The sequence below is a fragment of the Lolium perenne genome, chromosome 4 (assembly GCF_019359855.2).
Source record: "Lolium perenne isolate Kyuss_39 chromosome 4, Kyuss_2.0, whole genome shotgun sequence".
NCBI lineage: Eukaryota > Viridiplantae > Streptophyta > Magnoliopsida > Poales > Poaceae > Lolium > Lolium perenne.
The window spans coordinates 370,926,100-370,938,035 of NC_067247.2; positions in this window are offsets into that span (position 1 = coordinate 370,926,100).

Sequence of the window (11,936 nt, forward strand, 5' to 3'; positions counted from 1 at the left end):
CGATGGTGTGCCTGATCGAGATCTACTGGTTAGGGTTCGGCGTAGGGTTAGGGCTAGGGTCTAGGGTTTAGGGGAGCTACTTTTTCACAATTACACCTTGCATCACACTTTGACACATAGCATAGGCCCACATGCAAGATTTGGTGGGGTTCCGGTGTTCCGGCGGTCGTTCTCCCCCTCCCCCCCCCCCAAAACAGCGGAACGTGTGCCCCAGCGGGTCTACCCCCCTAGATTTCTCCGCGCGAGGGTGCACGAATGTACATTTTCATTATTTTAGGTTTGTTTAGGACATATACACATGGAGAACCAAGATTGGGACCCTTTGGCACATACACCCGCAGCTCGAGCCATTATCACACGATCGACGGTGTGCCTGATCGAGATCTACTGGTTAGGGTTCGACGTAGGGTTAGGGCTAGGTTCTAGGGTTTAGGGGAGCTACTTTTGCACAATTACACCTTGCATCACACTTTGACACATATAATAGGCCCACATGCAAGATTTGGTGGGGTTCCGGTGTTCCGGCGGTCGTTCTCCCCCTCCTCCCCCCAAAACAGCGGAACGTGTGCCCGGCGGGTCTACCCCCCTAGATTTCTTCGCGTGAGGGTGCACCAATGTACATTTTAATTCTTTTAGGTTTGTTTAGGACATATACACATGGAGAACCAAGATTGGGACCCTTTGGCACATACACCCGCAGCTCGAGCCATTATCACACGATCGAGGGTGTGCCTGATCTACTGGTTAGGGTTCGGCGTAGGGTTAGGGCTAGGGTCTAGGGTTTAGGGGAGCTACTTTCGCACAGTTACACCTTGCATCACACTTTGACACATAGCATAGGCCCACATGCAAGATTTGGTGGGGTTCCGGTGTTCCGGCGGTCGTTCTCCCCCTCCTCCCCCCAAAACAGCGGAACGTGTGCCCCGGCGGGTCTACCCCCCTAGATTTCTCCGCGCGAGGGTGCACCAATGTACCTTTTTATTATTTTAGTTTTTTTTAGGACATATACACATGGAGAACCAAGATTGGGACCTTTTGGCACATACACCCGCAGCTCGAGCCATTATCACACGATCGAGGGTGTGCTGCCTGAGATCTACTGGTTAGGGTTCGGCGTAGGGTTAGGGCTAGGTTCTAGGATTTAGGGGAGCTACTTTTGCACCATTACACCTTGCACCACACTTTGACACATAGCATAGGCCCACGTGCAAGATTTGGTGGGGTTCCGGTGCTCCGGCGGTCGTTCTCCCCCTCCTCCCCCAAAACAGCGGAACGTGTGCCCCGACGGGTCTACCCCCCTAGATTTCTCCGCGCGAGAGTGCACCAATGAACATTTTCATTCTTTTAGGTTTGTTTAGGACATATACACATGGACAACCAAGATTGGGACCCTTTGGCACATACACCCGCAGCTCGAGCCATTTATCACACGATCAAGGGTGTGCCTGATCTACTAGGGTTAGGGTTCGGCGTAGGGTTAGGGCTAGGGTCTAGGGTTTAGGGAGCTACTTTTGCACCATTACACCTTGCACCACACTTTTACACATAGCATAGGCCCACATGTAAGATTTGGTTGGGTTCCGGTGTTCCGGCGGTCGTTCTCCCCCGCCTCCCCCCAAAAAATGGGTACGTGTGCCCCGGCGGGTCTACCCCCCTAGATTTCTCCGCGCGAGGGTGCACCAATGTACATTTTCATTCTTTTAGGTTTTTTTAGGACATATACAAATGGAGAACCAAGATTGGGACCCTTTGGCACATACACCCGCAGCTCGAGCCATTATCACACGATCGACGGTGTGCGTGATCGAGATCTACTGGTTAGGGTTCGGCGTAGGGTTAGGGCTAGGGTCTAGGGTTTAGGGGAGCTACTTTTGCACAATTACACCTTGAATCACACTTTGACACATAGCATAGGCCCACATGCAACATTTGGTGGGGTTCCGGTGTTCCGACGGTCGTTCTCCCCCTCCTCCCCCCAAAACAGCGGAACGTATGCACCGGCGGGTCTACCCCCCTAGATTTCTCCGCGCGAGGGTGCACCAATGTACATTTTCATTATTTTAGGTTTGTTTAGGACATATACACATGGAGAACCAAGATTGGGACCCTTTGGCACATACACCCGCAGCTCGAGCCATTATCACACGATCGACGGTGTGCCTGATCGAGATCTACTGGTTAGGGTTCGGCGTAGGGTTAGGGCTAGGGTCTAGAGTTTAGGGGAGATACTTTTGCACAACTACACCTTGCATCACACTTTGACACATAGCATAGGCCCACATGCAAGATTTGGTGGGGTTCCGGTGTTCCGGCGGTCGTTCTCCCCCTCCTCCCCCAAAAACAGTGGAACGTGTGCCCCGGCGGGTCTACCCCCCCCCCCCCTAGATTTCTCCGTGCGAGGGTGCACCAATGTACATTTTCATTCTTTTAGGTTTGTTTAGGACATATACACATGGAGAACCAAGATTGGGACCCTTTGGGACATACACCCGCACCTCGAGCCATTATCACACGATCGATGGTGTGCCTGATCGAGATCTACTGGTTAGGGTTCGGCGTAGGGTTAGGGCTAGGGTCTAGGGTTTAGGGGAGCTACTTTTTCACAATTACACCTTGCATCACACTTTGACACATAGCATAGGCCCACATGCAAGATTTGGTGGGGTTCCGGTGTTCCGGCGGTCGTTCTCCCCCTCCCCCCCCCAAAACAGCGGAACGTGTGCCCCAGCGGGTCTACCCCCCTAGATTTCTCCGCGCGAGGGTGCACGAATGTACATTTTCATTATTTTAGGTTTGTTTAGGACATATACACATGGAGAACCAAGATTGGGACCCTTTGGCACATACACCCGCAGCTCGAGCCATTATCACACGATCGACGGTGTGCCTGATCGAGATCTACTGGTTAGGGTTCGACGTAGGGTTAGGGCTAGGTTCTAGGGTTTAGGGGAGCTACTTTTGAACCATTACACCTTGCACCACACTTTGACACATAGCATAGGCCCACATGCAAGATTTGGTGGGGTTCCGGTGTTCCGGCGGTCGTTCTCCCCCTCCTCCCCCCAAAACAGCGGAACGTGTGCCCCGGCAGGTCTACCCCCTAGATTTCTCCGCGCGAGGGTGCACCAATGTACATTTTCATTCTTTTAGGTTTATTTAGGACATATACACATGGAGAACCAAGATTGGGACCCTTTGGTACATACACCCGCAGCTCGAGCCATTTATCACACGATCGAGGGTGTGCCTGATCTACTAGCTACGGTTAGGGTTCGGCGTAGGGTTAGGGCTAGGGTCTAGGGTTTAGGGGAGACACTTTTGCACCATTACACCTTGCACCACACTTTGACACATAGCATAGGCCCACATGCAAGATTTGGTGGGGTTCCGGTGTTCCGGCGGTCGTTCTCCCCCTCCTCCCCCCAAAACAAATAAACGTGTGCCCGGCGGGTCTACCCCCCTAGATTTCTCCGCGCGAGGGTGCACCAATGTACATTTTCATTATTTTAGGTTTGTTTAGGACATATACACATGGAGAACCAAGATTGGGAGCCTTTGGCACATACACCCGCAGCTCGAGCCATTTATCACACACGATCGAGGGTGTGCCTGATCGAGATCTACTACTTAGGGTTCGGCGTAGGGTTAGGGCTAGGGTCTAGAGTTTAGGGGAGCTACTTTTGCACAATTACACCTTGCATCACACTTTGACACATAGCATAGGCCCACATGCAAGATTTGGTGGGGTTCTGGTGTTCCGGCGGTCGTTCTCCCCCTCCTCCCCCCAAAAGAGTGGAACGTGTGCCCCGGCGGGTCTACCCCCGTAGATTTCTCCGCGCGAGGGTGCACCAATGTACATTTTCATTATTTTAGTTTTGTTTAGGACATATACACATGGAGAACCAAGATTGGGACCCTTTGGCACATACACCCGCAGCTCGAGCCATTATCACACGATCGACGGTGTGCGAGATCTACTGGTTAATTAGGGTTCGACATAGGGTTAGGGGTAGGGTCTAGGGTTTAGGGGAGCTACTTTTGCACCATTACACCTTGCACCACACTTTGACACATAGAATAGTCCCACATGCAAGATTTGGTGGGGTTCCGGTGTTCCGGCGGTCGTTCTCCCCCTCTTCCCCCCAAAACAGCGGAACGTGTGCCCCGGCGGGTCTACCCCCCTAGATTTCTCCGCGTGAGGGTGCACCAATGTAAATTTTCATTCTTTTAGGTTTGTTTAGGACATATACACATGGAGAACAAAGATTGGGACCCTTTGGCACATACACCCGCAGCTCGAGCCATTTATCACACGATCGAGGGTGTGCCTGATCTACTAGCGTTAGGGTTCGGCGTAGGGTTAGGGCTAGGGTCTAGGGTTTAGGGGAGCTACTTTTGCACCATTACACCTTGCACCACACTTTGACACATAGCATAGGCCCACATGCAAGATTTAGTTGGGTTCCGGTGTTCTGGCGGTCGTTCTCCCCCTCCTCCCCCCAAAACAGTGGAACGTGTGCCCCGGCGGGTCTACCCCTGGATTTCTCCGCGCGAGGGTGCACCAATGTACATTTTCATTCTTTTAGGTTTGTTTAGGACATATACACATGGAGAACCAAGATTGGGACCCTTTGGCACATACACCCGCAGCTCGAGCCATTATCACACGATCGACGGTGTGCCTGATCGAGATCTACTGGTTAGGGTTCGGCGTAGGGTTAGGGCTAGGGTCTAGGGTTTAGGGGAGCTACTTTTTCACAATTACACCTTGCATCACACTTTGACACATAGCATAGGCCCACATGCAAGATTTGGTGGGGTTCCGGTGTTCCGGCGGTCGTTCTCCCCCTCCTCCCCCCAAAACAGCGGAACGTGTGCCCCGGCGGGTCTACCCCCTAGATTTCTCCGCGCGAGGGTGCACCAATGTACATTTTCATTATTTTAGGTTTGTTTAGGACATATACACATGGAGAACCAAGATTGGGACCCTTTGGCACATACACCCGCAGCTCGTGCCATTATCACACGACCGACGGTGTGCCTGATCGAGATCTACTGGTTTGGGTTCGGCGTAGGGTTAGGGCTAGGTTCTAGGGTTTAGGGGAGCTACCTTTGCACCATTACACCTTGCACCACACTTTGACACATAGCATAGGCCCACATGCAAGATTTGGTGGGGTTCCGGTGTTCCGGCGGTCGTTCTCCCCCTCCTCCCCCCAAAACAATGTGAACGTGTGCCCCGGCAGGTCTACCCCCTAGATTTCTCCGCGCGAGGGTGCACCAATGTACATTTTCATTCTTTTAGGTTTGTTTAGGACATATACACATGGAGAACAAAGATTGGGACCCTTTGGCACATACACCCGCAGCTCGAGCCATTTATCACACGATCGAGGGTGTGCCTGATCTACTAGCTAGGGTTAGGGTTCGGCGTAGGGTTAGGGATAGGGTCTAGGGTTTAGGGGAGATACTTTTGCACCATTACACCTTGCACCACACTTTGACACATAGCATAGGCCCACATGCAAGATTTGGTGGGGTTCCGGTGTTCCGGCGGTCGTTCTCCCCCTCCTCCCCCCAAAACAGCGAAACGTGTGCCCCGGCGGGTCTACCCCCTAGATTTCTCCGCGCGAGGGTGCACCAATGTACATTTTCATTATTTTAGGTTTGTTTAGGACATATACACATGGAGAACCAAGATTGGGACCCTTTGGCACATACACCCGCAGCTCGAGCCATTATCACACGATCGACGGTGTGCCTGATCGAGATCTACTGGTTAGGGTTCGGCGTAGGGTTAGGGCTAGGGTCTAGGGTTTAGGGGAGCTACTTTTTCACAATTACACCTTGCATCACACTTTGACACATAGCATAGGCCCACATGCAAGATTTGGTGGGGTTCCGGTGTTCCGGCGGTCGTTCTCCCCCTCCTCCCCCCAAAACAGCGAAACGTGTGCCCCGGCGGGTCTACCCCCCTAGATTTCTCCGCGCGAGGGTGCACCAATGTACATTTTCATTATTTTAGGTTTGTTTAGGACATATGCACATGGAGAACCAAGATTGGGACCCTTTGGCACATACACCCGCAGCTCGAGCCATTATCACACGATCGACGGTGTGCCTGATCGAGATCTACTGGTTTGGGTTCGGCGTAGGGTTAGGGCTAGGTTCTAGGGTTTAGGGGAGCTACTTTTGCACCATTACACCTTGCACCACACTTTGACACATAGCATAGGCCCACATGCAAGATTTGGTGGGGTTCCGGTGTTCCGGCGGTCGTTCTCCCCCTCCTCCCCCCAAAACAGCGGAACGTGTGCCCCGGGTGTACTACCCCCTAGATTTCTCCGCGCGAGGGTGCACCAATGTACATTTTCATTCTTTTAGGTTTGTTTAGGACATATACACATGGAGAACCAAGATTGGGACCCTTTGGCACATACACCCGCAGCTCGAGCCATTTATCACACGATCGAGGGTGTGCCTGATCTACTAGCTAGGGTTAGGGTTCGGCGTAGGGTTAGGGCTAGGGTCTAGGGTTTAGGGGAGCTACTTTTGCACAATTACACCTTGCATCACACTTTGACACATAGAATAGGCCCACATGCAAGATTTGGTGGGGTTCCGGTGTTCCGGCGGTCGTTCTCCCCCTCCTCCCCCCAAAAGAGTGGAACGTGTGCCCCGGCGGGTCTACCCCCGTAGATTTCTCCGCGCGAGGGTGCACCAATGTACATTTTCATTCTTTTAGTTTTGTTTAGGACATATACACATGGAGAACCAAGATTGGGACCCTTTGGCACATACACCCGCAGCTCTAGCCATTATCACACGATCGACGGTGTGCCTGATCGAGATCTACTGGTTAGGGTTCGGCGTAGGGTTAGGGCTAGGGTCTAGGGTTTAGGGGAGCTAGTTTTGCACAATTACACCTTGACTCACACTTTGACACATAGCATAGGCCCACATGCAAGATTTGGTGGGGTTCCGGTGTTCCGGCGGTCGTTCTCCCCCTCCTCCCCCCAAAACAGCGGAACGTGTGCCCCGGCGGGTCTACCCCCTAGATTTCTCCGCGCGAGGGTGCACCAATGTACATTTTCATTATTTTAGGTTTGTTTACGACATATACACATGGAGAACCAAGATTGGGACCCTTTGGCACATACACACGCAGCTCGAGCCATTATCACACTATCGACGGTGTGCCTGATCGAGATCTACTGGTTAGGGTTCGGCGTAGGGTTAGGGCTAGGTTCTAGGGTTTAGGGGAGCTACTTTTGCACCATTACACCTTGCACCACACTTTGACACATAGCATAGGCCCACATGCAAGATTTGGTGGGGTTCCGGTGTTCCGGCGGTCGTTCTCCCCCTCCCCCCCCAAAACAACGGAACGTGTGCCCCGGCAGGTCTACCCCCTAGATTTCTCCGCGCGAGGGTGCACCAATGTAGATTTTCATTCTTTTAGGTTTGTTTAGGACATATAAACATGGAGAACCAAGATTGGGACCCTTTGGCACATACACCCGCAGCTCGAGCCATTTATCACACGATCGAGGGTGTGCCTGATCTACTAGCTAGTATTAGGGTTCGGCGTAGGGTTAGGGCTAGGGTCTAGGGTTTAAGGGAGCTACTTTTGCACCATTACACATTGCACCACACTTTGACAGATAGCATAGGCCCACATGCAAGATTTGGTGGCGTTCCGGTGTTCCGGCGGTCGTTCTCCCCCTCCTCCCCCCAAAACAGCGAAACGTGTGCCCCGGCGGGTCTACCCCCCTAGATTTCTCCGCGCGAGGTTGCACCAATGTACATTTTCATTCTTTTAGGTTTGTTTAGGACATATACACATGGAGAACCAAGATTGGCAGCCTTTGGCACATACACCCGCAGCTCGAGCCATTTATCACACACGATCGAGGGTGTGCCTGATCGAGACCTACTAGTTAGGGTTCGGCGTAGGGTTAGGGCTAGGGTCTAGGGTTTAGGGGAGCTACTTTTGCACAATTAAACCTTGCATCACACTTTGACACATAGCATAGGCCCACATGCAAGATTTAGTGGGGTTCCGGTGTTCCGGCGGTCGTTCTCCCCCTCCTCCCCCCAAAAGAGTGGAACATGTGCCCCGGCGGGTCTACCCCCGTAGATTTCTCCGCGCGAGGGTGCACCAATGTACATTTTCATTCTTTTAGTTTTGTTTAGGACATATACATATGGAGAACCAAGATTGGGACCCTTTGGCACATACACCCGCAGCTCGAGCCATTATCACACGATTGACGGTGTGCGAGATCTACTGGTTAATTAGGGTTCGGCGTAGGGTTAGGGGTAGGGTCTAGGGTTTAGGGGAGCTACTTTTGCACCATTACACCTTGCACTACACTTTGACACATAGAATAGTCCCACATGCAAGATTTGGTGGGGTTCCGATGTTCCGGCGGTCGTTCTCCCCCTCCTCCCCCCAAAACAGCGGAACGTGTGCCCCGGCGGGTCTACCCCCCTAGATTTCTCCGCGCGAGGGTGCACCAATGTAAATTTTCATTCTTTTAGGTTTGTTTAGGACATATACACATGGAGAACCAAGATTGGGACCCTTTGGCACATACACCCGCAGCTCGAGCCATTTATCACACGATCGAGGGTGTGCCTGATCTACTAGGGTTAGGGTTCGGCGTAGGGTTAGGGCTAGGGTCTAGGGTTTAGGGGAGCTACTTTTGCACCATTACACCTTTCACCACACTTTGACACATAGCATAGGCCCACATGCAAGATTTGGTTGGGTTCCGGTGTTCTGGCGGTCGTTCTCCCCCTCCTCCCCCCAAAACAGCGGAACGTGTGCCCCGGCGGGTCTACCCCCTAGATTTATCCGCGCGAGGGTGCACCAATGTACATTTTCATTCTTTTAGGTTTGTTTAGGACATATACACATGGAGAAGCAAGATTGGGACCCTTTGGCACATACACCCGCAGCTCGAGCCATTATCACACGATCGACGGTGTGCCTGATCGAGATCTACTGGTTAGGGTTCGGCGTAGGGTTAGGGCTAGGGTCTAGGGTTTAGGGGAGCTACTTTTTCACAATTACACCTTGCATCACACTTTGACACATAGCATAGGCCCACATGCAAGATTTGGTGGGGTTCCGGTGTTCCGGCGGTCGTTCTCCCCCTCCTCCCCCCAAAACAGCGGAACGTGTGCCCCGGCGGGTCTACCCCCCTAGATTTCTGTGCGCGAGGGTGCACCAATGTACATTTTCATTATTTTAGGTTTGTTTAGGACATATACACATGGAGAACCAAGATTGGGACCCTTTGGCACATACACCCGCAGCTCGAGCCATTATCACACGATCGACGGTGTGCCTGATCGAGATCTACTGGTTAGGGTTCGGCGTAGGGTTAGGGCTAGGTTCTAGGGTTTAGGGGAGCTACTTTTGCACCATTACACCTTGCACCACACTTTGACACATAGCATAGGCCCACATGCAAGATTTCGTGGGGTTCCGGTGTTCCGGCGGTCGTTCTCTCCATCCTCCCTCCAAAACAGCGGAACGTGTGCCCCGGCAGGTCTACCCCCTAGATTTCTCTGCGCGAGGGTGCACCAATGTACATTTTCATTCTTTTAGGTTTGTTTAGGACATATACACATGGAGAACCAAGATTGCGACCCTTTGGCACATACACCCGCAGCTCGAGCCATTTATCACACGATCGAGGGTGTGCCTGATCAACTAGCTAGGGTTAGGGTTCGGCGTAGGGTTAGGGCTAGGGTCTAGGGTTTAGGGGAGATACTTTTGCACCATTACACCTTGCACCACACTTTGACACATACCATAGGCCCACATGCAAGATTTGGTGGGGTTCCGGTGTTCCGGCGGTCGTTCTCCCCCTCCTCCCCCCAAAACAGCGAAACGTGTGCCCCGGCGGGTCTACCCCCCTAGATTTCTCCGCGCGAGGGTGCAACAATGTACATTTTCATTCTTTTAGGTTTGTTTAGGACATATACACATGGAGAACCAAGATTGGGAGCCTTTGGCACATACACCCGCAGCTCGAGCCATTTATCACACACGATCGAGGGTGTGCCTGATCGAGATCTACTAGTTAGGGTTCGGCGTAGGGTTAGGGCTAGGGTCTAGGGTTTAGGGGAGATACTTTTTCACAATTACACCTTGCATCACACTTTGACACATAGCATAGGCCCACATGCAAGATTTGGTGGGGTTCCGGTGTTCCGGCGGTCGTTCTCCCCCCCCCCCCCAAAACAGCGGAACGTGTGCCCCAGCGGGTCCACCCCCCTAGATTTCTCCGCGCGAGGGTGCACGAATGTACATTTTCATTATTTTAGGTTTGTTTAGGACATATACACATGGAGAACCAAGATTGGGACCCTTTGGCACATACACCCGCAGCTCGAGCCATTATCACACGATCGACGGTGTGCCTGATCGAGATCTACTGGTTAGGGTTCGACGTAGGGTTAGGGCTAGGTTCTAGGGTTTAGGGGAGCTACTTTTGCACAATTACACCTTGCATCACACTTTGACACATATAATAGGCCCACATGCAAGATTTGGTGGGGTTCCGGTGTTCCGGCGGTCGTTCTCCCCCTCCTCCCCCCAAAACAGCGGAACGTGTGCCCGGCGGGTCTACCCCCCTAGATTTCTTCGCGCGAGGGTGCACCAATGTACATTTTAATTCTTTTAGGTTTGTTTAGGACATATACACATGGAGAACCAAGATTGGGACCCTTTGGCACATACACCCACAGCTCGAGCCATTATCACACGATCGAGGGTGTGCCTGATCTACTGGTTAGGGTTCGGCGTAGGGTTAGGGCTAGGGTCTAGGGTTTAGGGGAGCTACTTTCGCACAGTTACACCTTGCATCACACTTTGACACATAGCATAGGCCCACATGCAAGATTTGGTGGGGTTCCGGTGTTCCGGCGGTCGTTCTCCCCCTCCTCCCCCCAAAACAGCGGAACGTGTGCCCCGGCGGGTCTACCCCCCTAGATTTCTCCGCGCGAGGGTGCACCAATGTACCTTTTTATTATTTTAGGTTTTTTTAGGACATATACACATGGAGAACCAAGATTGGGACCTTTTGGCACATACACCCGCAGCTCGAGCCATTATCACACGATCGAGGGTGTGCTGCCTGAGATCTACTGGTTAGGGTTCGGCGTAGGGTTAGGGCTAGGTTCTAGGATTTAGGGGAGCTACTTTTGCACCATTACACCTTGCACCACACTTTGACACATAGCATAGGCCCACGTGCAAGATTTGGTGGGGTTCCGGTGCTCCGGCGGTCGTTCTCCCCCTCCTCCCCCAAAACAGCGGAACGTGTGCCCCGACGGGTCTACCCCCCTAGATTTCTCCACGCGAGAGTGCACCAATGAACATTTTCATTCTTTTAGGTTTGTTTAGGACATATACACATGGACAACCAAGATTGGGACCCTTTGGCACATACACCCGCAGCTCGAGCCATTTATCACACGATCAAGGGTGTGCCTGATCTACTAGGGTTAGGGTTCGGCGTAGGGTTAGGGCTAGGGTCTAGGGTTTAGGGAGCTACTTTTGCACCATTACACCTTGCACCACACTTTTACACATAGCATAGGCCCACATGTAAGATTTGGTTGGGTTCCGGTGTTCCGGCGGTCGTTCTCCCCCTCCTCCCCCCAAAACAGCGGAACGTGTGCCCCGGCGGGTCTACCCCCCTAGATTTCTCCGCGCGAGGGTGCACCAATGTACATTTTCATTCTTTTAGGTTTGTTTAGGACATATACACATGGAGAACCAAGATTGGGACCCTTTGGCACATACACCCGCAGCTCGAGCCATTATCACACGATCGACGGTGTGCGTGATCGAGATCTACTGGTTAGGGTTCGGCGTAGGGTTAGGGCTAGGGTCTAGGGTTTAGGGGAGCTAATTT